Source organism: Hylobates moloch, unplaced genomic scaffold (genome assembly GCF_009828535.3).
Source record: "Hylobates moloch isolate HMO894 unplaced genomic scaffold, HMol_V3 SCAFFOLD_21, whole genome shotgun sequence".
Classification (NCBI taxonomy): domain Eukaryota; kingdom Metazoa; phylum Chordata; class Mammalia; order Primates; family Hylobatidae; genus Hylobates; species Hylobates moloch.
Genome location: NW_026652296.1, coordinates 28967308 through 28989416, shown reverse-complemented (window position 1 = coordinate 28989416; position 22109 = coordinate 28967308). Strand labels below are relative to the sequence as shown.

At 45.0% G+C, this 22109-nt stretch overlaps 2 protein-coding genes across 3 annotated transcripts in view; one reads left to right on the top strand and one right to left on the bottom strand.

Moving 5' to 3' along the window:
* The window catches only part of BCL2L1 (BCL2 like 1), a 79939-nt gene extending 67341 nt beyond the window's left edge, over positions 1–12598 (bottom strand). Inside the window, exon 1 of the mRNA XM_058432719.1 lies at positions 12529–12598. The gene's annotated coding sequence lies outside the window, so the exon portion shown is untranslated. The remainder of the gene's footprint in view (positions 1–12528) is intronic.
* A 230-nt stretch (positions 12599–12828) lies between these two features.
* TPX2 (TPX2 microtubule nucleation factor) overlaps positions 12829–22109 on the top strand; it is a 62164-nt gene continuing 52883 nt past the window's right edge. Inside the window, exons 1-2 of one of the 2 annotated variants that reach the window (XM_032143011.2) lie at positions 12829–13160; positions 16064–16170. The gene's annotated coding sequence lies outside the window, so the exon portion shown is untranslated. The remainder of the gene's footprint in view (positions 13161–16063; positions 16171–22109) is intronic. The other variant, XM_032143012.2, reaches the window with a different exon arrangement.

Sequence of the window (22109 nt, the reverse complement as noted above, 5' to 3'; positions counted from 1 at the left end):
CTCTGCCCGGCCGCCCCGTCTGGGAAGAAGTGAGGAGCGCCTCTGCCCGGCCGCCCCGTCGGGGAAGTGAGGAGCGCCTCTCCCCGGCCGCCCCGTCTGGGATGTGGGGAGCGCCTCTGCCCGACCGCCCCGTCCGAGAAGAAGTGAGGAGCACCTCTGCCCGGCCACCCATCGTCTGGGAAGTGAGGAGCACCTCTGCCCGGCCACCCATCGTCTGGGAAGTGAGGAGCGCCTCTGCCCGGCCACCCATAGTCTGGGAAGTGAGGAGCGCCTCTGCCAGGCCACCCATAGTCTGGGAAGTGAGGAGCGCCTCTGCCCGACCGCCCCGTCTGGGAAATGAGGAGCGCCTCTGCCCGACCGCCCCATCTGGGATGTGGGGAGCGCCTCTGCCCGGCCGCCCCGTCTGGGAAGTGAGGAAAGTGAGGAGCGCCTCTGCCCGGCCGCCCCGTCTGGGAAGTGAGGAGTGCCTCTGCCCGGCCACCCATCATCTGGGAAGTGAGGAGCGCCTCTGCCCAGCCACCCCGTCTGGGAAGTGAGGAGTGCCTCTGCCCGGCCGCCCCGTCTGGGAAGAAGTGAGGAGCGCCTCTGCCCGGCCGCCCCGTCTGGGAAGAAGTGAGGAGCGCCTCTGCCCGGCCGCCCCGTCGGGGAAGTGAGGAGCGCCTCTCTCCGGCCGCCCCATCTGGGATGTGGGGAGCGCCTCTGCCCGACCGCCCCGTCTGGGAGGTCTGCCACGGAGGCCGGAGGCAATGTGGGGGCTGGACGTGGTGGCTCGCGCCTGTGGTCCCGGCACTCTGGGGGGCCGAGGCGGGTTGATCGTTCAGGCTGGGAGTTCGAGACCAGCCTGGCCAACATGGCGAAACATGAAAAATACAACAGACAGACCAACCAACCAACTCAGTGACAACAGAACAGGTCTACCCTGGAGTCATACTCTAAGTTTTTCTATTTTCCTCCCTTTCTGATCCTTTATCCCACTTTCTTTTTCTTCCTCTTCCTTCTCCTTCTTGTCAAATAGAGAATTGAGCTATTATCATTGATCCATATAAAGTCCCTCTCTCATTTATTTTAATTCCCACCCCCATTTCTATTCCCCGACTTCCCATGTGCAACCTTCCTAATATGTTTGATATGCATCTTTTTGTTTGTATGTATTTTTAGAAAATGTTTGTTTTGTGTGCAAAAAAAAATTAATAAAAAAAAAAAAAGAAAAAAAAAAGAAAAGACAAGAGGAAATATACTAAAATGCTAATAGTAGAGATAGTGCCACTAAAGGCTACATTATAGTTATTTTTCTTTATTCTTTATTATTTTCAGTATTTTTTCATATATATAATTTTAAAAAATTTCAATAGCTTTAGGGGTACAAGTGGTTTTGGTTTACATAGTAGATGAATTATATAGTTGGTGAAGTCTGGACTTTTAATGTACCCATCACATAAAGAGTATACATTGTAATCAATAGGTGATTTTTTATCCCTACCCTGCTTGTATTTTCCAAATATTAAAATAAGAAAGCACTACTTTTGGCTTGGCATGGTGGCTCATGCCTGTAATCTTAGCACTTTGGAAGGTCGAGGTGGGCAGATCACTTGAGGTCAGGGGTTCAAAACCAGCCTGGCCAATATGGTGAAACCCTGTCTTTACTAAAAATACAAAAAATTAGCTGGGTGTGCTAGCGGGCGCTTGTAATCACAGCTACACAGGAGGCTGAGGCAGGAGAATCACTTGAACCTGGGAGGCAGAGGTTGCCATGAGCCAAGATTGCACTCTAGCCTGGGTGACAGACGAGACTCTGTCTCAAAAAAAAAAAAAAAAAAAAAACTTTACTTTTTAAATGAGAAATTTGAAAAACATATGAACACACACAGACATTGTATGAATATATAAAAATGTGTGTGTGGATAGATATAGATATATGAGGTATCTGTATTTGCATTAAAAAGTCTTTGAATCATTCTTTTTTTTTTTTTAAATTGAGATAGGGACTCCCTCTGTTGCCCAGGCTGGAGTATGGTGGCACAATCATAGTTCACTGCAGTCTCAAACTCCCAGGCTCAAACGATCCTCCCACTTCAGCCCCCTGAGTTGCTGGGACTGCAGGTGTGCACCACCACACCCAGCTATTTTTTTTTTTTTTTTTTTTATAGAGATGGGGCCTCACTATGTTGCATAGGCTGGTCTCAAACTGCTACCACTAATCTTACATGTGCTTACTGAAAATAACCCCCTGTGGCAGGGCGCGGTGGCTCATGCCTGTAATCTCAGCACTTTGGGAGGCCGAGGCAGGTGGATCACTTGAGGTCAGGAGTTCAAGACCAGCCTGGCCAACATGGTGAAACCCCGTCTCCACTAAAAATACAAAAAAAAAAAATTAGCCGGGCATAGTGGCCTGTGCCTGTAATCCCAGCTACTTGGGAGGCTGAGGCAGGAGAATCACTTGAACCTGGGAGGCAGAGGTTGCAGTGAGCCAAGATTGTGCCATTGTGCTCCAGCCTGGGCGACAAGAGCGAACTGTTTTAAAAAATAAAATAAAGAATATAATCCTTTGCGTTAACAGTCACTCCCATCCTGCCTCACCCCTACTGCCCAGCCCCTAGCAACCACTAGTCTACTTTCTATTTCCACACATTTACCTATTCAGAAATTTCATGTGAATTAAATAATATGTTATTCCTTTTTACTCTGGCTTCTTTAACGTAATGTTTCAGATTCATCTATGTTGTAGCATGTATCAGTACTTCATTCCTTCTATTAAAGAATACTCCTTCACTGTGTGAATATACCATATTTTATTTATCCATTCATCAGTTGGTGGAAATTTGGGTTGTTTCTTATAGTCTATTTTTTTTTTTTTTTTTGAGACGGAGATTTGCTCTTGTTGCCCAGGCTGGAGTACAATGGCATAATCTCGGTTCACCACAAGCTCCACCTCCTGGGTTCAAGCAATTCTCCTGCCTCAGCCTGCCGAGTAGCTGGGATTATAGGCATGCGCCACCATGCCCGTCTAATTTTCTATTTTTAATAGAGACAGGATTTCTCCATGTTGGTCAGGCTGGTCTCGAACTCCTGACCTCAGGTGATCTGCCTGCTTTGGCCTCCCAAAATGCTGGTATTACAGGCGTGAGCCACTGCATCTTGCCTTATATAATCTATTGTTTTTAATTAGTGTGCTAAGGTCTTTGTAATCCTTTCCCTAACATGAATCCCACATCAGCCATGAAGGAAGAGACCAAGAAACACTCAGAACTCCCTTTACTTGTGTAAGGAAGTTTAGTCTTCTCTGGAGGTTCTATATGAAGAGTCTGTTGGAATGAACTGGTAATAGACAGATTAATAGAAAAGGCATACTAATTTGTCAATGTGAACATGTGCAGGAGAGCCACACAAACTATGAGACTCAAGGGCTGGATGGTTGAAGTTTAAATACTGTCTTCATAGCAGAGAGGGAAGTGGGGGTGTAGGCAATTTTAGAGGAAGAGTAAATTATATTTGGTGGTAATTAATAAGCCTGAAGAACAGACAATAGCCTGGGAAAAAGTTCCTCTGGGCTCTGGGCAGGTGGCAACAAGTTTTGGGAAAGTGAGGGGCAGAACTGCGTTGCAAACAAAGGTTGTCTTATTATGCAGATAAAGTCTCCCAGGTTGAAAAAAAACAAGTTTAGGCCGGGTGCGGTGGCTCATGCCTGTAATCCCAGCACTTTGGGAGGCCAAGGCAGGCAGATCACCTGAGGTCAGGAGTTCAAGACCAGCCTGGCCAACATGGTGAAACCCTGTCTCTACTAAAAATACAAAAATTAGCCAGTGTGGTGGTGCATGCTTGTAATCCCAGCTACTCGGGAGGCTGAGGCAGGCGAATTGCTTGAACCCGGGAGGTGGAGGTTGCAGTGAGTCAAGATTGCACCACTATACTCCAGCTTGGTGGACAGAGCGAGACTCTGCCTTTAAGAAAAAAAAAAGGCCGGGTGCGGTGGCTCATGCCTGTAATCCCAGCACTTTGAGAGGCTGAGGCAGGCAGATCACGAGGTCAGGAGATTGAGACCATCCTGGCTAACACAGTGAAACCCCGTCCCTACTAAAAATACAAAAAATCAGCCGGGCGTGGTGGCGGGTGCCTGTAGTCCCAGCTACTCAGGAGGCTGAGACAGGAGAATGGCATGAACCCGGGAGGCAGAGCTTGCAGTGAGCCGAGATTGCGCCACTGCACTCCAGCCTGGGTGACAGAGCGAGACTCCGTCTCAAAAAAAAAAAAAAAAGTTGTTTGGGAACAGTCTCTGGAAGAATAGGCAATAGGCTGTCTGGATGTGGTGGTTACTTTTAATCTCCTCTCTGGTGACTAATCTTCCCTGGTTGTTTGATGAGATTCCTAGGAAGAGAGTTTAAGACAATTGCATTTAATACAATTGGAAGAACTTCCCTCAGTCATATAAGGGAAAGAACTTCAGCAACTGCTCCCTCCTGCTCTTTGGAAGGGAATGATGGGGGGAGGGAGCAGAAGGTCAGAGGGAGACCTTGTTTCTGAGGCTTATTTCTGAGGCCTTTCAATCTCCTTTGTTCAAAGCACCCAGCATGCCAAAGCACCATATTTTGGAGCATCATTTTCTGAGCCCCAACACTTGGTTGGATGGAAGACTGAAAGAAGAAGAAAAAAAAAAAACAGTGCCACAGTGCTGACTTTTCTGGGGAACCTTTTTGTTTGTTTGTTTTCCGAGACAGGGTATAACTCTGTTGCCCAGGCTAGAGTGCAGCAGTGTAATCATAGCTCACTGCAGCCTCGACCTCCCGGGTCCAAGCGATCCTGGGAATCCTTTTGACAGCTGTCATCAATGATTTATACCTGCAACCTTCTCCAGAAGAGTGTCTTTGGGTGATCGAAGTCACTTCGCTTGGAGGTGTCTGGAAGTTAAGTCATCACTCGGACCCAATGAAGTAGGAAGCCTCCATTAAGCTGGAAGGCAGGTCCAGATTTCTGGCCTAGTGACCACTAGTTAGATGGTGGAGGGACTAAGAGACATAAAGTGGAGGACCAGATTTGTTAGGGGCAGCAGTAGAGGCTGGTTCTTTCTTTCTCTCTCATTATTTATTATTTTTCGAGACAGGGTCTCATTCTCTCACCCAAACTAGAGTGAGGTGGCATCATCACAGCACACTGCAGCCTCAACCTCCTGGGCTCAAGCAATCCTCTCGTCTCAGCATCCAGAGTAGGTAGGACTACAGGCATGTGCCACCACATCCAGTTAATCTCTCGCTTTTTCAAGACAGAGTTTGAAGAGCTTAAATAACTTTCTACCTCAGTGGCTCCTCCTTCTATCTCTTTTGCAGTTTTACTGTTACAAAAAAAAAAAAAAAGTCTGGGTGCGGTGGCTTACGCCTGTAATCCCAGCATTTTGGGAGGCCGAGGCAGGCAGATCACCTGAGGTTGGGAGTTCGAGACCAGCCTGACCAACATGGAGAAACTCTGTCTCTACTAAAAATAGAAAATTAGCCGGGCGTGGTGGCGCATGCCTGTAATCCCAGCTACTCGGGAGGCTGAGGCAGGAGAATCGCTTGAACCTGGGAGGCGGAGGTTGCAGTGAGCCGAGATGGCACCACTGCACACCAGCCTGGGTGACAGAGCGAGACTCCGTCTCAAAAATAAATAAAATAAAATAATAAAATAAATAGAGTGGTGCTGTGTATTATTTGGGTGATTTGAATTTATTTATTTTTATTATTATTTTTTGAGATGGAGTTTCGCTCTTGTTGCCCAGGCTGGAGTGCAATGGCGCAATCTCAGCTTACTGCAACCTCTGACTCCCGGATTCAAGCAATTCTCCTGCCTCAGCCTCCTGAGTAGCTGGAATTACAGGCGCCCGCCACCACCTGGCTAATTTTTTTATTTTTAGTTGAGACGGGGTTTCGTCATGTTGACCAGGCTGGTCTCGAACTCCTGACCTCAGGTGATCCACCCACCTCAGCCTCCTAAAGTGCTGGGATTACAAGTGTGAGCCACCGCAGCCGGCTAACATTCTTTTTTTTTAAATTAAAGACTCAAATTATCCTTTCTCTGTATAAATCCAGTTTAACTTCTCCCCTCTGAATTTCCCATTCTTGTTAGTTTGTTATGAATTTTTCCATAACTTTCTCTCTCTATATACATCCACGTAGGAGAGGCAGTCCAGGGCAATGGTTAGGGGATTGGTCTCTGGAGTAGGCCTTCCTGGGCTCAAATCCTGATTTTGTCACACAAAAGCTGTATGATCTCAGAGAAATTGTCTAATCTTTCTAAGCCTCAATTTCTACAATCTATAAAATGGGTGTGGTAACATTAACTATCTCATTGGGTTATTGTTAGGATATATGAGTTAATATGTGTAAAATACTTCTAATAGTGGTTGGCAAGTGGAAAGTACTAATGGTTACTTATACACACCCATGGGAAAAGTGGAACATTATTTTGAGTATTTTAAAAACATAATGATGTCATAATGAATTTATGTCAATCAGCAATTCATTTTTTTGAGACGGAGTTTCACTCTTATTGCCCAGGCTGGAGTGCAGTGGCACGATCTCGGCTCACTGCAACCTCCACCTCCCGGCTTGAAGTGATTCTCCTGCCTCAGCCTCCTGAGTGGTGAGATTACAGGTGCCCACCACCACGCCTGGCTAATTTTGTATTTTTAGTAGAGACGGAGTTTCACCATGTTGGCCAGGCTGGTTCCAAACTCTTGACCTCAGGTGATCCACCTGCCTTGGCCTCCCAAAGTGCTGGGATTACACGCGTGAGCCACTGTGCCCAGCCATGCAATCCATTTTGTTAACTCAAAAATGTATCTCAAAGATCCCCTCCTGTCAGTCCAGATCCATGGAACTTTTTTAAACTGCTGCTTAGTGTTCCATTCTGTAGGCAGTTGATTGAAATATTCCCCTATTTGTGAAAATTTAGGTGGTTTCCAATTTCTCACAACTACATTGCAATGAACTACTAATTGATTTCCCTATTTCCACTCTTGTCCCCTTCCCTCGGTGATAACTGAAATTGTGAACAGAGTGGACCAGATGTGTCTGTCCTTCCTTCCAGCTCTGAAATTCTGCTTCGGTGATTCAGACCACATAGTCTCCCATTCACAGAGAACGAGAACTTGAAGCTCAGCCTAACGTGAGCAGATAAAATGACAGGAGAGGAAACTCTTTTTTTTTTTTTTTTTTTTTTTTTTGAGACGGAGTCTCGCTCTGTCGCCCAGGCTGGAGTGCAGTGGCGCAATCTCGGCTCACTGCGAGCTCCGCCTCCCGGGTTCACGCCATTCTCCTGCCTCAGCCTCTCCGAGTAGCTGGGACTACAGGCACCCGCCACCACGCCCGGCTAATTTTTTGTGTTTTTAGTAGAGATGGGGTTTCACCGTGGTCTCGATCTCCTGACCTCGTGATCCGCCCGCCTCGGCCTCCCAAAGTGCTGGGATTACAAGCGTGAGCCACCGCGCCCGGCCGAGAGGAAACTCTTGGACCAGGCTTACCTCCTGTTCATATGGAAGGAATTGGGAAGCTCTTGCACACATCTTGGCCTCCTGGCATTGCCTCATTCATTCATTTATTCATTCAGTCAGTTACCTTCTGCCTAGTAGTCCCCAGACAACGACAGCTCTGATGCCTCTTCCTTCCTAATATAGGGCAAACTACCTTCACCCCCACCTTGACCCGAGCCTGTCTACTCCATTGTTGGCAGGCACATGCCTGGTTGTTGGGTGATGTGGGTGCTGAAAGTGGGACAGTCACAGCCCAGGCAGACCTCAGCCCTCCCTTTGCCCCACTATCTATCCAGCTCCTGCCTTTCTCCTTGTATTGCCATCCACACTTCAGGGCCTCGTGAGCAAATGGTTTTGTATTTATCACCTGCTAATACACTAGATCATTTACTTATTTATCTCATCTGGCATCTGTCTTCTCCCCTAGAATAACAGTTCTGCGAGGACAGGAATTTTGTCTGTCTTTTTACTGCGGTATCCCCACACTTAGTATGGTGACTTGGCACATAGCAGGTGCTCAATAAATGCTGCAGCAACTGGGCCTTTGTGTGACTGGATGAGTGTTATCTCTTGGAATGAAACCTAGAAATGGAAGTCCTACATCACAGGGCATACTTGTTTGACATTTTAATAGTTGTCAATAGGCCGAGCGCAGTGGCTCACACCTGTAATCTCTGCATTTAGGGAGGCTGAGGCGGGCAGAACACCTGTGGTCAGGAGTTCCAAACCAGCCTGGCCAACATGGTGAAACCCCGTCTCTACTAAAAACTAAAAAATTAGCTGGGCGTCATAGTGGGTGCCTGTAATCCTAGCTACTTGGGAGGCTGATGCAGAAGAATCACTTCCTAGGAGGGGGAGGTTCAGTGAGCTGAGATCACGCCATTGCACTCCAGCCTGGGTGAAAGAGCGAAACTTTGTCTCAAAAAAAAAAAAAAAAATTAAAAAATTAGCCGGGCATGGTGTCAGGTGTTTGTAATCCCAGCTACTCAGGGAGGCTGAGGCACAAGAATTGTTTCAACCCGGGAGGCAGAAGTTGCAGTGAGCTGAGATTGTGCCACTACACTCCAGCCTGAGCGACAGAGTGAGACTCTGTCTCAAAAAAAAAAAGTTGTCAATAGTTGTCCACACCCGTCTATACTCCTACCTGCTGAGTTACCTTACAAATTTCTGATACTATCAAACTTTTAATTTTGGTTAATCTGATGGGTAAAAAATGGAACTTTCTTGTTTAAATTTTCCTTATTATAGTGAGGCTGAGCACCTTCATGTGTTTGATGGCCAGTTTTGTTTCTTCTTCTTTTTAGTGGGGGGTTGGGGGACAGGATCTTGCTCTGTCTCCCAGGCTGTAGTGTAGTGGCCTGATTTCAGCTCACTGCAACCTCCGCCTTCCAGGTTCAGACGATCTTCCCACCTCAGCCTCTGGAGTAGCTGGGACTACAGGTGAGTACCACCATGCCCAGCTAATTTTTGTTTTTGTTTGTTTTTTTTTGAGACAGAGTCTCACTCTGTCACCCAGGCTGGAGTGCGATGGCATGGTCTCAGCTCACTGCAACCTCTGCCTCCGAGGTTCAAGCGATTCTCCTGCCTCAGCCTCCTGAGTAGCTGGGACTACAGGTGCGTGCCACCATACCTGGCTAATTTTTGTATTTTTTGTAGAGACGGGGTTTCATGATGTTGGCCAGGCTGGTCTCGAACTCCTGACCTCGTGATCCACCCGCCTCAGCCTCCCAAAGTGCTGGGATTACAGGTGTGAGCCACCGTGCCAGGCCTATTAAGTTTTGTATTTTTTGTAGAAAAGGTTTTGCCATGTTGCCCAGGCTGGTCTCGAACTCCTGACCTCAAGTGATCTGCCCCCACCCCCCACCCCCGGCCTCCTGAAGTGCTAGGATTACAGGCGTGAGCCACTGCGCCTGGCCTACTAAATTCTGATATACATGAATTCTGGATTTTGTTTTTGCTTTTAGAGACAGGATCCAGCTCTGTCGCCCAGGCTGGAGAATCATGGCTCGCTGCAGCCTTGACCTCCCAAGCTCAAGCGATCCTCATACCTCAGCTTCTTGAGTAGCTGGGACTACAGGTACGCACCACCTCACCTGGCTAATTTAAAAAGTTTTTTGTATCTTGCCATGTTGTCCAGGCTGATTTCAAACTCCTGGCTCAAGCAGTCTTCCCGCCTCTGCTTTCCAAAGTGCTAAGATTACAGGCATGAGCCACCATAACTGGCTGAGTGTGTTTCTGGACTCTTAAACTCTTCTACTGATTTCTCCCACTTTTAACTTCTAAGACAATACCATACTTAAAAATACCTCTATTTATTTATTTATTTTTGAGATGGAATTTCACTCTTGTTGCCCAGGCTGGAGTGCAATGGCGCAATCCTGGCTCACCACAACCTCCACCTCCTGGGTTCAAGCGATTCTCCTGCCTCAGACTCCTGAACAGGTGGGATTACAGGCGCCTGCCACCATGCCTGGTTAATTTTCTATTTTTAGTAGAGACGGGGTTTCTCCATGTTGGTCAGGCTGGTCTGGAACTCCCGACCTCAGGTGATCTGGCTGCCTTGGCCTCCCAAAGTGCTGGATTATAGGCGTGAGTCACTGCGCCCAGCAAAAATACTTTTTTTTTTTTTTTTTGAGGCAAAATCTTGCTCAGTCTCCCAGGCTGGAGTGCAGTGGCGCGATCTTGGCTCACTGCAAGCTCCGCCTCCCAGATTCATGCCATTCTCCTGCCTCAGCCTCCCAAGTAGCTGGGACTACAGGCACCTGCCACCAGGCCCGGCTAAGTTTTTTTGTATTTTTAGTAGGGACGGGGTTTCACCGTGTTAGCCAGGATGGTCTCAATCTCCTGACCTCGTGATCCACCTGCCTCGGCCTCCAAAAGTGCTGGGGTTACAGGCGTGAGCCACCGCGCCAGGCCCAAAATACCTTTTTGGACAAGGTGCCATGGCTCACGCCTGTAATCCCAGCACTGTGGGAGGCTGAGGTGGAAAGATCACTTGAGTCTGGGAGGTTGGGGTTGGAGTGAGCCGTGATCCTGCCACTGCACTCCAGCCTGGGTGACAGCAAGACCCTATCTCAAAACAACAAAACCACCACAACAACCACCACTCCCCCATCCCTTTTTTTTTTTTTGAGATAGGGTCTTGCTCTGTCGCCCAGGCTGGAGTTCAATGGCGCGATCTCGGCTCACTGCAACCTCTCCCTCCTGGCTTTAAGTGATTCTCCTGCCTCAGCCTTCCAAGTAGCACCAGGCAACCACCCCATTTTAATTGTGGAAAATTTCAAACTCATACAAGAGTATATGTATGTATTTATGTATCATGAACCATCACCAGGTTCAACAATTATCAATTTGTAGCTAATCTTGTTTCATCTAAATCCCCACCTACTTATCTTCACTGCCTACTCCCAATTATTTGGAAGCAGGTGGCAGAGTAATTTTATCCCTACCGTATCTATATGTATCTCTACAACACAAGGACTCTTAAAAAAGAAAACAAAAGGTGTGGTGGCTCACGCCTGTAGTCCCAGCACTTGGGAGGGTGAGGCAGGGGGATCACCCGAGGTCAGGAGTTCGAGACCAGTCTGGCCAACATGGTGAAACCCTGTCTCTATCAAAAAATATAAAAATTAGCTGGGTGTCGTGGCACATTTTTAATCCCAGCTACTTGGGAGGCTGAGGCAGGAGAAACCGGGAGGCAGAGGTTGCAGTGAGCTGAGATCACACCGTTGTACTCCAGCCTGGGCTACAAGAACGAAACTCCATCTCAAAAAACAAAACAAAACAAAACAACAACAACAAAAAGAAAACAAAACCAAACTCTGGCAGTTTATGTTTGGAAGAAACTAAATTGTTTGTCCTGTGGTTTTCCTGTCTGGATTTTGCTGATTGTACCCCCATGGGTGTGAATTAACTGAACCATACTTTAAAAATTACTATAATTTCATGTTAATATGTACAAAATCTGGTATGTCAATTCCCCCAATCTTTTTCAAAATTCAAGATGCCAATACTTGTGCTTTTGCTATTCCACAGGAACTTTAGAATTAACTTGGCAAATTCCAGAACAGAACCCACTGGGACTTTCATTGGAATTGCCTTGACCTTTTTTTTGGTTTTGAGACAGAGTCTCACTCTGTCGCCCAGGCTGCAGTGCAGTGGTTCAATCTTGGCTCACTGCAACCTCCGCCTCCTGGGTTCAAGTGATTCTCCTGCCTCAGCCTCCCAAGTAGCTGTGATTACAGGCACGCGCCAGCACGCCTGGCTAATTTTTGTATTTTTAGTAGAGATGGGGGGGGGTTTCAACATTTTGGCCAGGCTGGTCTCGAACTCATCGCCTCAAGTGTTCTGCCTGTCTCGGCCTGCCGAAGTGCTGGGATTACATGCGTGAGCTACCGCACCCAGCCTAGGCTTAATTTTTTAATCTTTAGCTTTTGCTGGTATTATGAAGGGGTTGTTTTGCTGTTCTTGTTGCTGCTATTTTCTAATTGATTAAAAAAATTAAGATGGTGGGGGTGGTCTCGTTATGATGTCTACGCTGTTCTGGAACTCTTGGTCTCAAGGGATCCTTCTGCTTTAGCCTCGAGTAGCCGGGATTATAGGTGAGCGCCACGAAGCCCGGCCTCTAATTAATTATCGGTGGTGTATAAAAAGAACAGACCTTCTTCCTTCGAATCCCATCTTCTCCATCTATTATGTGATTTTGGACATGTTTGTTCAACTTCTCCGAGCCTTTGTTTTCTTTTTATATGGGGATCATAAAGCCGGATGCAGTTGGGAATAAAACCGGATAAAGCTCCCAACGAACCGCGGGTTTCATAAGATCAGGGCAGGGACTGGGTAAAGGGTTTCAAAGACTCATGCACTATTGGGAGGGACGCTACGGGCGAGTCTATGTTGCATGCAGGCGACTCCACGTTAAGACGAAGTGAACTCCTCTGAACCTTCAAGGGATAATGCACCATAACGAGAATAATTTTTAAAAATAGAGTTTTCTTCCCTGAAAACTTGGGGAGGTCCAGGATACGCACCATTCTGTGATCTAAGTTGACTCTCCACCTCTTCAGTTGGTACCACCTTTCCCAAATAGTTTGGAGCAGAGCACTCCGGTCTTTGTAATAATGCACTCCTAAGGGCTGGTCCAGTGGACTCACGCAGGCGCAGGAGACTACGCTTCCCAGGAACTCCGGGACGCGGTGTTTGCTGGTACCTCCTTCTGACTTCCGGTATTGCTGCGCTCTGTAGGGCCAATCGGGAGCCGGAATTGCTTTCCCGGCGCTCTGATTGGTGCATTTGACTAGGCTGCCTGGGTTCAAAATTTCAACGATACTGAATGAGTCCCGCGGCGGGTTGGCTCGCGCTTCGTTGTCAGATCTGAGGCGAGGCTAGGTGAACCGTGGAAAGAAAGGAGGGAGCAGCTGGGGCGCGGGTCTCCCTCCTCCCGGAGTTTGGAACGGCTGAAGTTCACCTTACTGCTCCTAGCGCCGTTCGCGCCGCTAGGCCTGGCTTCTGAGGCGGTTGCGGTGCTCGGTCGCCGCTTAGGCGGGGCAGGGTGCGAGCAGGGGCTTCGGGCCACGCTTCTCTTGGCGACAGGATTTTGCTGTGAAGTCCGTCCGGGAAACGAGGGGGAAAAGGAGTTGCGGGAGGCTGTCGGCTAATAACGGTAACGATTATTATTGTTATTACCATGCTAACAGGTTATAAACATTGACTGAACTAAGCACCCTGCATGCCCGTTCTCATTTAATTTCCTCGCCAAGCCAATGTAGTTGGTGCTATTCTTGGTCCCTCTTGACAGAAACTGAGGAAGGAGGAAGGAGGAGGAAACTGAGGCCCAGAATCTAGATACATTTCGAGAAATGGGTGATACAGTAGCCATGCCCTCAGGAAGTGTGGCGTTTGATGGAGGAAAACAGAGGTAGTCACAAATAAGTACATTTCAAAACTGTTGTCTAAAACAGGAAGATAATAATTAGGTGGTGTGGGAACATAATTGAGGGAGAGTTTAAGTCCACTTGGAGTTGTCTTCTATTTGGGATTTAAAATTCATTATATGTTATCCATATTTGTCCAGCTCTCTTTTTGTATGGAATCACCAGATATTATTCCCTTTCTCATTTCCTTTCTCAACATTTACAGATTGGAGGGGGAAGGAAAACCAAACCAGGTTATAATGTAGAATTGGTTTACCCCCTATTTTCTTGACATATAACATCTGGTTTTCCACATATAATTTTCTAGTAGTTCAGTAGCATGGACTCCCCCCAAATCAGGCCTACTTAGGATAGAAGAGGATTTTTGACTCCTGGATTTTGCTTTAAGACCAGCTCTTGGTTTACTTCCTGCTTCACCCTTACCATCCTATGGCCTCTCTTTGAATTTCTCTCACTCATCAAATGTTGTCAAAAATAGGACTATTTGCTGCTGTAGTAAGGATATTCTTGTATTGTGGCCTTAGTGTATTACACCACCCCCACGTCAGACTTGAGTCCCCCTGGTTGGTTTGGGTGAGTCAGTTCGGTATTAAGCTGGCATTCTTGGATCAAAATTATGTGGCTCTCAGCTAACTCAGCCATTTAGTTGACCTTTCAGGGTACTGTGTGCTCAGATTGGCATGAGATATTATGGGTATACAGATATGTGATGTACTCAAAGGTTTTTTGGTATGTTTGGGGACAAAAACATGGTTTGAAATTGGCAAGTGAGAATCAGAACAAGACAGGACACCATCTGGCTGCTCTACTGTTTTGTATTCTAAGTGTCCAGACAATTTAGAGGTGAGGGAGATCAAGAGCCAGTTTGTGTTTCTGTGCTTCACAAAGTCACCCTTGTCTAATTCTTGATAAGCAGAGTTTGGTTAGACAGGGACTGAAACAATCCTGGTGCATAGGAATCACCCACTAAATACCTGTTGAATTGAGTAGGCAGGAAGGCACTATCTGAATTGACTACAAAATTGCGGGTATGAAAAACTGGATTGTATTCAACTAGGTTGGTAAATTTGTTTAGACTTTCAAATTATCAGAATAGGGTTTATTTGGCCAACCTTATGCTTAAATCTGTGTATTCCAACCTTGGTAAAATTAATTTATTGCAATTAAGTTTGTCCGGGATTATGTGAGAGTCCTTCATTTCTTTAGTTACCAGGAGATGTTCAGGGTTCTTCTTCATCTCCTGGTTAATTTTCCTTCAGCTTTTTCTGGATCTCTTCCCTAATTCTCTTTCAGTTCCTGGGAGAAAGAGGAGGGAGATTTAAATGCCCTTTGACATACTTAATTTTCTTTGCTATGGGTAAAGTTAGGAAGCAAAATTGACATATAGAGTTTGTTTTTTTTTTTTTTTTTTGAGACAGAGTCTCACTCTGTCGCCCAGGCTGGAGTGCGGTGGCGCGATTTCAGCTCACTGCAACTTCTGCCTCCCCTGTTCAAGCAATTCTCCTACCTCAGCCTCTTGAGTGGCTGGGATTATAGGGATCTGCCACCACACCCGGCTAATTTTTGTACTTTTTTTTTTTTTTTTTTTTTGAGATGGCGTCTCGCTCTGTTGCCTAGGCTGGAGTGCAATGGTGCGTTCTCGGCTCACTGCAACCTCCACCTCCCGGGTTCAAGCAATTCTCCTGCCTCAGCCTCCCAAGTAGCTGCTGGGACTACAGGCGCATGCCACCACACCTGGCTAATTTTTTTGTATTTTTAGTAGAGATGGAGTTTCACCGTGTTAGCCAGGATGGTCTATCTCCTGACCTTGTAATCTGCCTGCCTCGGCCTCCCAAAGTGCTAGGATTACAGGTGTGAGCTACCACGCCTGGCCTAATTTTTGTATTTTTAGTAGATACAGGGTTTCACCACGTTGGCCAGGCTAGTCTCGAACTTATCTCAGGTGATCCACCTGCCTCGGCCTCCCAAAGTGCTGGGATTACAGGTGTGAGCCACCTCGCCTGGCCTTAGAGAGATTTCATAACCCAAGCGATTCTGTGAATAGATCTGTATTTGAGACAGAGATGTAGAGATCAGCAGCCCAAGGTACTCTGTGAAAAAAGGATAGATAACTGGGGAGGGCTTCTGTTTTTGTTTGTGTAGGGAAACTTGGTAAAAGGGGAATAAAGAACAGTGAGAAAAGTATAAAATTGTATCTAGAGGTTACTTTGGAAATTAAAAAATAATGTTATTTGTACCTACTAAAACAAAGTAGTGAAAGTTTTCTCTTTTTTTTTTTTTTTTTGAGACAGAGTCTCACTCTTGCTCAGGCTGGAGTACACTGGCTGGTGCAATCTTGGCTCACTGAAGCTTCAGCTTCCCAGGTTCAAGCGATTCCTCTGCCTCAGTGTCCCAAGTAGCTGGGATTGCAGGCGTGCACCACCATGCCTGGCTAATTTTTGTATTTTTAGTAGAGATGGGGTTTCTCCATGTTGGCCAGGCTGGTCTTGAACTCCTGACCTCAAGTGATCCACCTGCCTTGGCCTCCCAAAGTGCTGGGATTATAGGCGTGAGCCACTGCTCCCAGCCTGTTAACCCCTTTTTTACTACAGAGAACTTGGAACCTGTTTCAACACTTTTCTGCTTCTTCCAGGTTCTTGATGCATATTTGCCAGACTTCAAGATTTCAGAAAAGGGGTGAAAGAGAAGATTGCAACTTGGAGTCAGGCCTGTAGGCCTGATAGACTGGTTAAATCACAGGTAAGGCAGTGACCATAGGAATAAGGAACATTAATATATCAGCTTCGTAAGTGTTTAAATGACTTTAATGTAATTTTACAAAGTAACACATATTTTGGAAGGAAATTTATTTATTATGAAAAGCAAAAAGAAAATAAAATCACCCACTATCCCACCTCTCAGATAAACCGTGGTTAGCATTCTGATAGATTTCTTTATAATTTTTTTCTATGTCTATATAGTAATTCCTTGATATCCATGGGGAATTGGTTCTAAGACCTTCCCAGGATATCAAGATTCTCATATGCGGCCGGGTACAGTGGCTTATGTCTGTAATCCCAGCACTTTGGGAAGCTGAGGTGGGCGGATCACCTGAGGTCAAGAGTTTGAAACCGGTTGGCCAACATGGCAAAGCCCCATCCCTACTAAAAATACAAAAATTAGCTGGGTGTGGTGGTGTGCACCTATAATCTCAGCTACTTGGGAGACTGAGGCAGGAGAATCCCTTGAACCTGGGAGGCAGAGGCTGCAGTGAGCCAAGATCTCATCACTGCACCCCAGCCTGGGCAACAGAGCGAGACTCTGTCTCAAAACAAAACAAAATTCTCAGATGCCCAAGCCCTGATAAAAAATGATGTGTAGTATTTGCATACAGCTTATGTACATACTCCCATATACTTTAAATTATCTCTAGATTACTTATAATACTTAATACAATGTAAATGCTATGTAAATAGTTGTTATAGTGTATTGTTTAGGGAATAATGACAAGAAAAAAAGTCTAGGCTGGGCACAGTGGCTCAGGCCTGTAATCCCACCACTTTGGGAGGCTTAAATAGGAGGATTGCTTGAGGCCAGGAATTTGAGACCAGCCTGGGCAACATAGTGGCACCCTGTCTCTACAAAAAAAAAAAAACATAAAAAAATTTAGCCAGGCGTGGTGGCACCTACATGTAGTCCCAGCTACTTGGGGGGCCAAGGTGAAGGGTCACTTAAGCCAAAGAGTTTGAGGTTACAGTGAGCTGAGGGCGCCACTGCACTCCAGCCTGGGTGGCAGAAAGAGACCCTGTCTCAAAAAAAGTCTGTACATATGCAGTTTTTTTTTTTTTGAGGCAGAGTTTCGCTCTTGTTGCCCAGGCTGGAGTGCAATGGTGCGATCTCAGCTCACTGCAACCTCCGCCTCCCGGGTTCAGGCGATTCTCCTGTCTCAGCCTCCTGAGTAGCTGGGACTACAGGCATGCACCACCACACCTGGCTAATTTTGTATTTTTAATAGAGATGGGGTTTCTCCATGTTGGTCAGGCTCGTCTCAAAACTCCTGACTTCAGGTGATCTGCCTGCCTCTGCCTCCCGAAGTGCTGGGATTACAGGCGTGAGCCACCGTGCCCGGCCTTGCAGTTTTTTTTCCCCCCAAATATTTTTGATCTGCAGTTGATTGAATCCACAGATACGGAACCCATAGATACGGACAGCCAACTGTATTTCATTTTTAAAAAAATCATACACTAAAAACTTTTGTTAATTTTTTTAACTTTTTTTTTTTGAGTCAGAGTCTCACTCTGTCGCCCGGGTTGGAGTGCAATGGCGCGATCTCTGGCTCAGTGCAACCTCCGCCTCCCAGGTTCAAGCAGAATTGCCATCTAATAAACACTTTTATTAGGTTCTTGGGTTTGGGTGTGTGTATTCCCCAAACCAGATACCATTTGAAGGGAATAAATCTCTATAAAATGAAATGACTGCCATTTGACTAGGATTGTAATCTGCAGCCACACTGTCAACCATTACAAACTTTCAGCTTCATACTATTGGAATATCAGATCATTTTGGGATTCTACTAAGATTTCCTTTTAGTATTTTACAAAGCTCTGTGTCATTATTTGTCCTAGTAGTAAACAGCATCATTGATTTCCATCTAGGTCCTATTAGTCATAGGTAGATTATGGTTTGTTGAGTTCTATGGATAAATTATAGCAAAACTGAGTTTGTAATCTTTAAAAAAGGGCAATATGAAACATACAAGTTTGGGAGAGAAATGATAGGAAATATATTTGCTTGAAGTTTCTGGACAGTGATGAATTAGAACAAGTGTCCATGTGTCCTATGCTGACTTCTGAGTGTTGGACAGTGAGGGATTGTCATTGGATTTTAAATTGACCCAATTTTGGAAGCTTCGTAGATCTGTTTCTGTAAACAGATCCAATTTCAACATAGAAGTTAGCAAACATAAATGTGGAAACACAAAGTCCATTAAACTTCCTTTAGACTTAGTTTGTGACTTTGATTAGCAGTTAAAATTGCATGCTGGATTATGTTGCCATTTACTGACTGCTGCTAATCCGTTATATACAAGAAAAAAATGTAGGTGTTTTCTCTTTGGGTAAGATGAAAATAACTCCACTCTATTTTACTTGTGGTAATGTAACAGGATCTCTTATTCCTTGTGAAAGTAGGAGAGGATGTCCCTGGAGAAATGGCACTGCCTGGGATGGGACCATCTTAACTAACTATACTTCTAATGTCTTACTCTGTTTATTCTGTTACATTACCAGTTTAACTCATGACTTTCTCTTTAATAGAAATGGGCAAGTCATATCTCACTGGCTGGATAGCAAGGTGTTTGAGAGCATCTGTCACACCAAAGTCTTTGTTTTGTTTAGGAGCTGGTAGTCCACTATTTCACCCTGCTTAGAATGCACCCTCTTGCAGCTTTCCCCCACCCGGTCTGAACCTGCACCTTTTGATTTATAGAGCTTGTCAAGACTAGTTATTTTTGGTTTGAGAGTGAAGAAAGATGGGAGGCAATGGGAGGTTAATTTCAGATGAATGTGGGAACAGGTTACATTGCTTTGTCTGCAGTCTTCCTAATTTGTATTTGTCTTCCCCTTCCATTTATCTCTTACCCTAGAAAAAGTCAATGTTCATTCTTAGCTTGTAGAACTCCACAGGTCTGTCTGTATCTTTTAAGTATTACTTACATCAGGAAACCTTCTCTGATCCTCTTTTACCCTGTTCTCCTTCTCTGCACTTCCAGAGCGCTCTCTGTTTATCCACTCTTGCAGCAAGGATAGCCCTATATTGTAATTGTTTGCATTCCCCCATTCAATTGTGCATTCTTGGAGGGAAGAGTTTTTTTTGTTGTTGTTGTTTGAGAAGGAGTCTTGCTCTATCCCAGGCTGGAGTGCAGCGGTGCAATCTCGGCTCACTGCAACCTCCACCTCCTGGGTTCAAGCTGTTTTCCTGCCTCAGCCTCCCGAGTAGCTGGGATTAAAGGCACTACCCACCACGCCCGCTAATTTTTGTATTTTTAGTAGAGACGGGTTTCGCCATGTTGGCCTGGCTGATCTCGAACTCCTGACTTCGTGATCTGTCTGCCTTGGCCTCCCAAAGTACTGGGATTACAGGCATAAGCCACTGTGCCCAGCCGAGATTTTATATCTCTATCTCTATCTCTATCTATCTATCTATCTATCTATCTATCTATCTATCTATCTATCATCTATCCTTTTAGTCTTCGCTTTTTGGAAACAAAAATGGGCTATAAGACATGATGGATGGCATTGAATAGGCAGTTTTTAGAGGAACCTAATTGGTTCATAGCATACAGAATAGGCTTCTTCCTTGGATCTTTGTAGGAATATTGGTCATTAATAGCTATTTTTTCCATACAGAATATTTCTAGTTTTGCAAGAATCTGAAGCTGTGGTAGATTCAGATAATTTTGAAATGTGAAGCTGATTCTCTTGCTTGGCAGCTTGATTTGTTTGGGGGAATGTGGTTGACGCATGTGCCTTTTTTTTTTTTTTTTTTTGTGAGACCTGTTGACAGAAATTCAATCTTGATTAAGGGGCGCAGCAAGGCATCCAGTTCCCACCATGCCTTGGGGCTCTCTCATTTAAACAGCTGCCTTTGACTCTGGCCTGTTCCATTTCCCACTAGGCCCTGTGGACTTTAATTTTGGAAGATTTCACATCCTCATATTTATTATTTCTGAGGGAGGTAGTGTCGTCAAACCAAAATTACCCAATAGTTAACTTTTCGTTTTCTTGATGTACTTGTGCTATCAGCCTTCATTGAAGAGAGTCAGACTTCTCAATGGATATGTATTTATTTATTCTCTTTTTCCAGGGAGAGGGGATGGTCTCCTGAGTTGGCCATTCTAGACCAAAATATAGCTTAAAAGAAGCTTTTTTAAAAAACAGATCATGTTAGGAAAATAATATTTTGTTTTTAAAATTTCACCTAAAGATTAAGTATACTTAGGTTTGCACCCCTCGCCTTTTGTTCCCCACTAATCAAATGTAGTCTTAGACCTTAGAGGACAACCTTTCTTCTGCTGCTTGAACCCTCTTCATAGTCTTTACTCTAGAATATCACTGAGGTTTTCACTAACCACCATCTTATATAGAGGAAAAACTTTATATGGAAAAGTACACTTAAAAAAGAGGAATCAAGGGATTTTTAAAAAATTTTATGAGAAGATTCAGATCAGAGCTTTCCAAATATATTTAGAACATTATTTATAATTTGCTAAAGTTTTCTTTATGAGCATATCAGGGATGCTTAGTTTTCGTAAAGAGCAGAATTTGTCTTTGTTGAACAGGATCTTATGATTTGATTACCTACCTCCTTTTTGAAGCAATGTTTATAGGAAAACTTGTGCATTAGAGAGACCCCAGATTTTGGAATCCTGCAGACCTGGTCTTTTAAAACTCAACACTGCTATGTATTAATTTGGTGATCTTGGAATAGTGTAACTTCTCTGAGCTTGTTTCTTTGTTTATAAAATGGTGATGGTAGCATCTATTTATAAAGACATCTATCTATTGTCTATATTGTTAATGCAGTTTAAATGAGACGATTTATGTGAAGTGTCTGGTAAGGTGCCTGGCCTATAGTAGACAGTATTTGGAAGTTATTGTCTCTTGCTCCATGACATTTGTTATTTATCTATTTAAATGTCAATTTTTTTTTTTTTTTTTTGAAACGTGTCTCCCTTTGTTGCCCAGGCTGGAGTGCAGTGGCGCGATCTCGGCTCACTGCAACCTCCACCTCCTGGGTTCACGCCATTCTCCTGCCTCAGCCTCCCAAGTAGCTGGGACTACAGGTACCCACCACCATGCCCGGCTAATTTTTTTGTATTTTTAGTAGAGAAGGGGTTTCACTGTGTTAGCCAGGATGGTCTCAATCTCCTGACCTCGTGATCCGCCCGCCTCGGCCTCCCTAAGTGCTGGGATTACAGGCGTGAGCCACCGCACCCAGCTTAAATGTCTATTTTTAAATAAATATGAGAGGCAGTGGATAAGAACACCACCTTCGGTGTCTATTCCATTTGGAATCCTGACTTTACTGCTTCTTAGCTGCATGACTGTGAATAAGTAGTAAATCTCTCTGTGCCTCAAGTCCCTTACTATAGAATGAAGATAATAACAGTACCTACTTTATAGGATTATTGTGAGGATTTAGTGAGTTAATACATGTAAGACACTGTCAACAGTGTCTGGCATGTCATAAGTGCTCATTAAGTAATAGCTGTTGGCCAGGCACGGTGGCTTACGCTAGTAATCCCAGCACTTTGGGAGGCTGAGGCGGGTGGATCACTTGAGGTCAGGAGTTCAAAACCAGCCTGGCTAACATGGTGAAACCCCATCTCTACTAAAAATACAAAAAATTAGTTGGGCATGGTGGCAGGTGCCTGTAATCCCAGCTACTCAGGAGGCTGAGGCAGGAGAATCACATGAACCCCGTGAGCCAGAGGTTGCAGTGAGCCAAGATTGTGCCACTGCATTCCAGCCTGGGCAACAAGAGTGAAACTGTCTCAAAAAAAAAGAAAAAAGTTAATAGCTGTTTTTATTTTTAACTTTTTCAAATTTATATACCCTTTTATTAAGTCAATGCCCCAGGAATCATTTTTAGTTCTATATAGAAATATTAGTTTATTTATTTTTAATTTTTTAAATTAA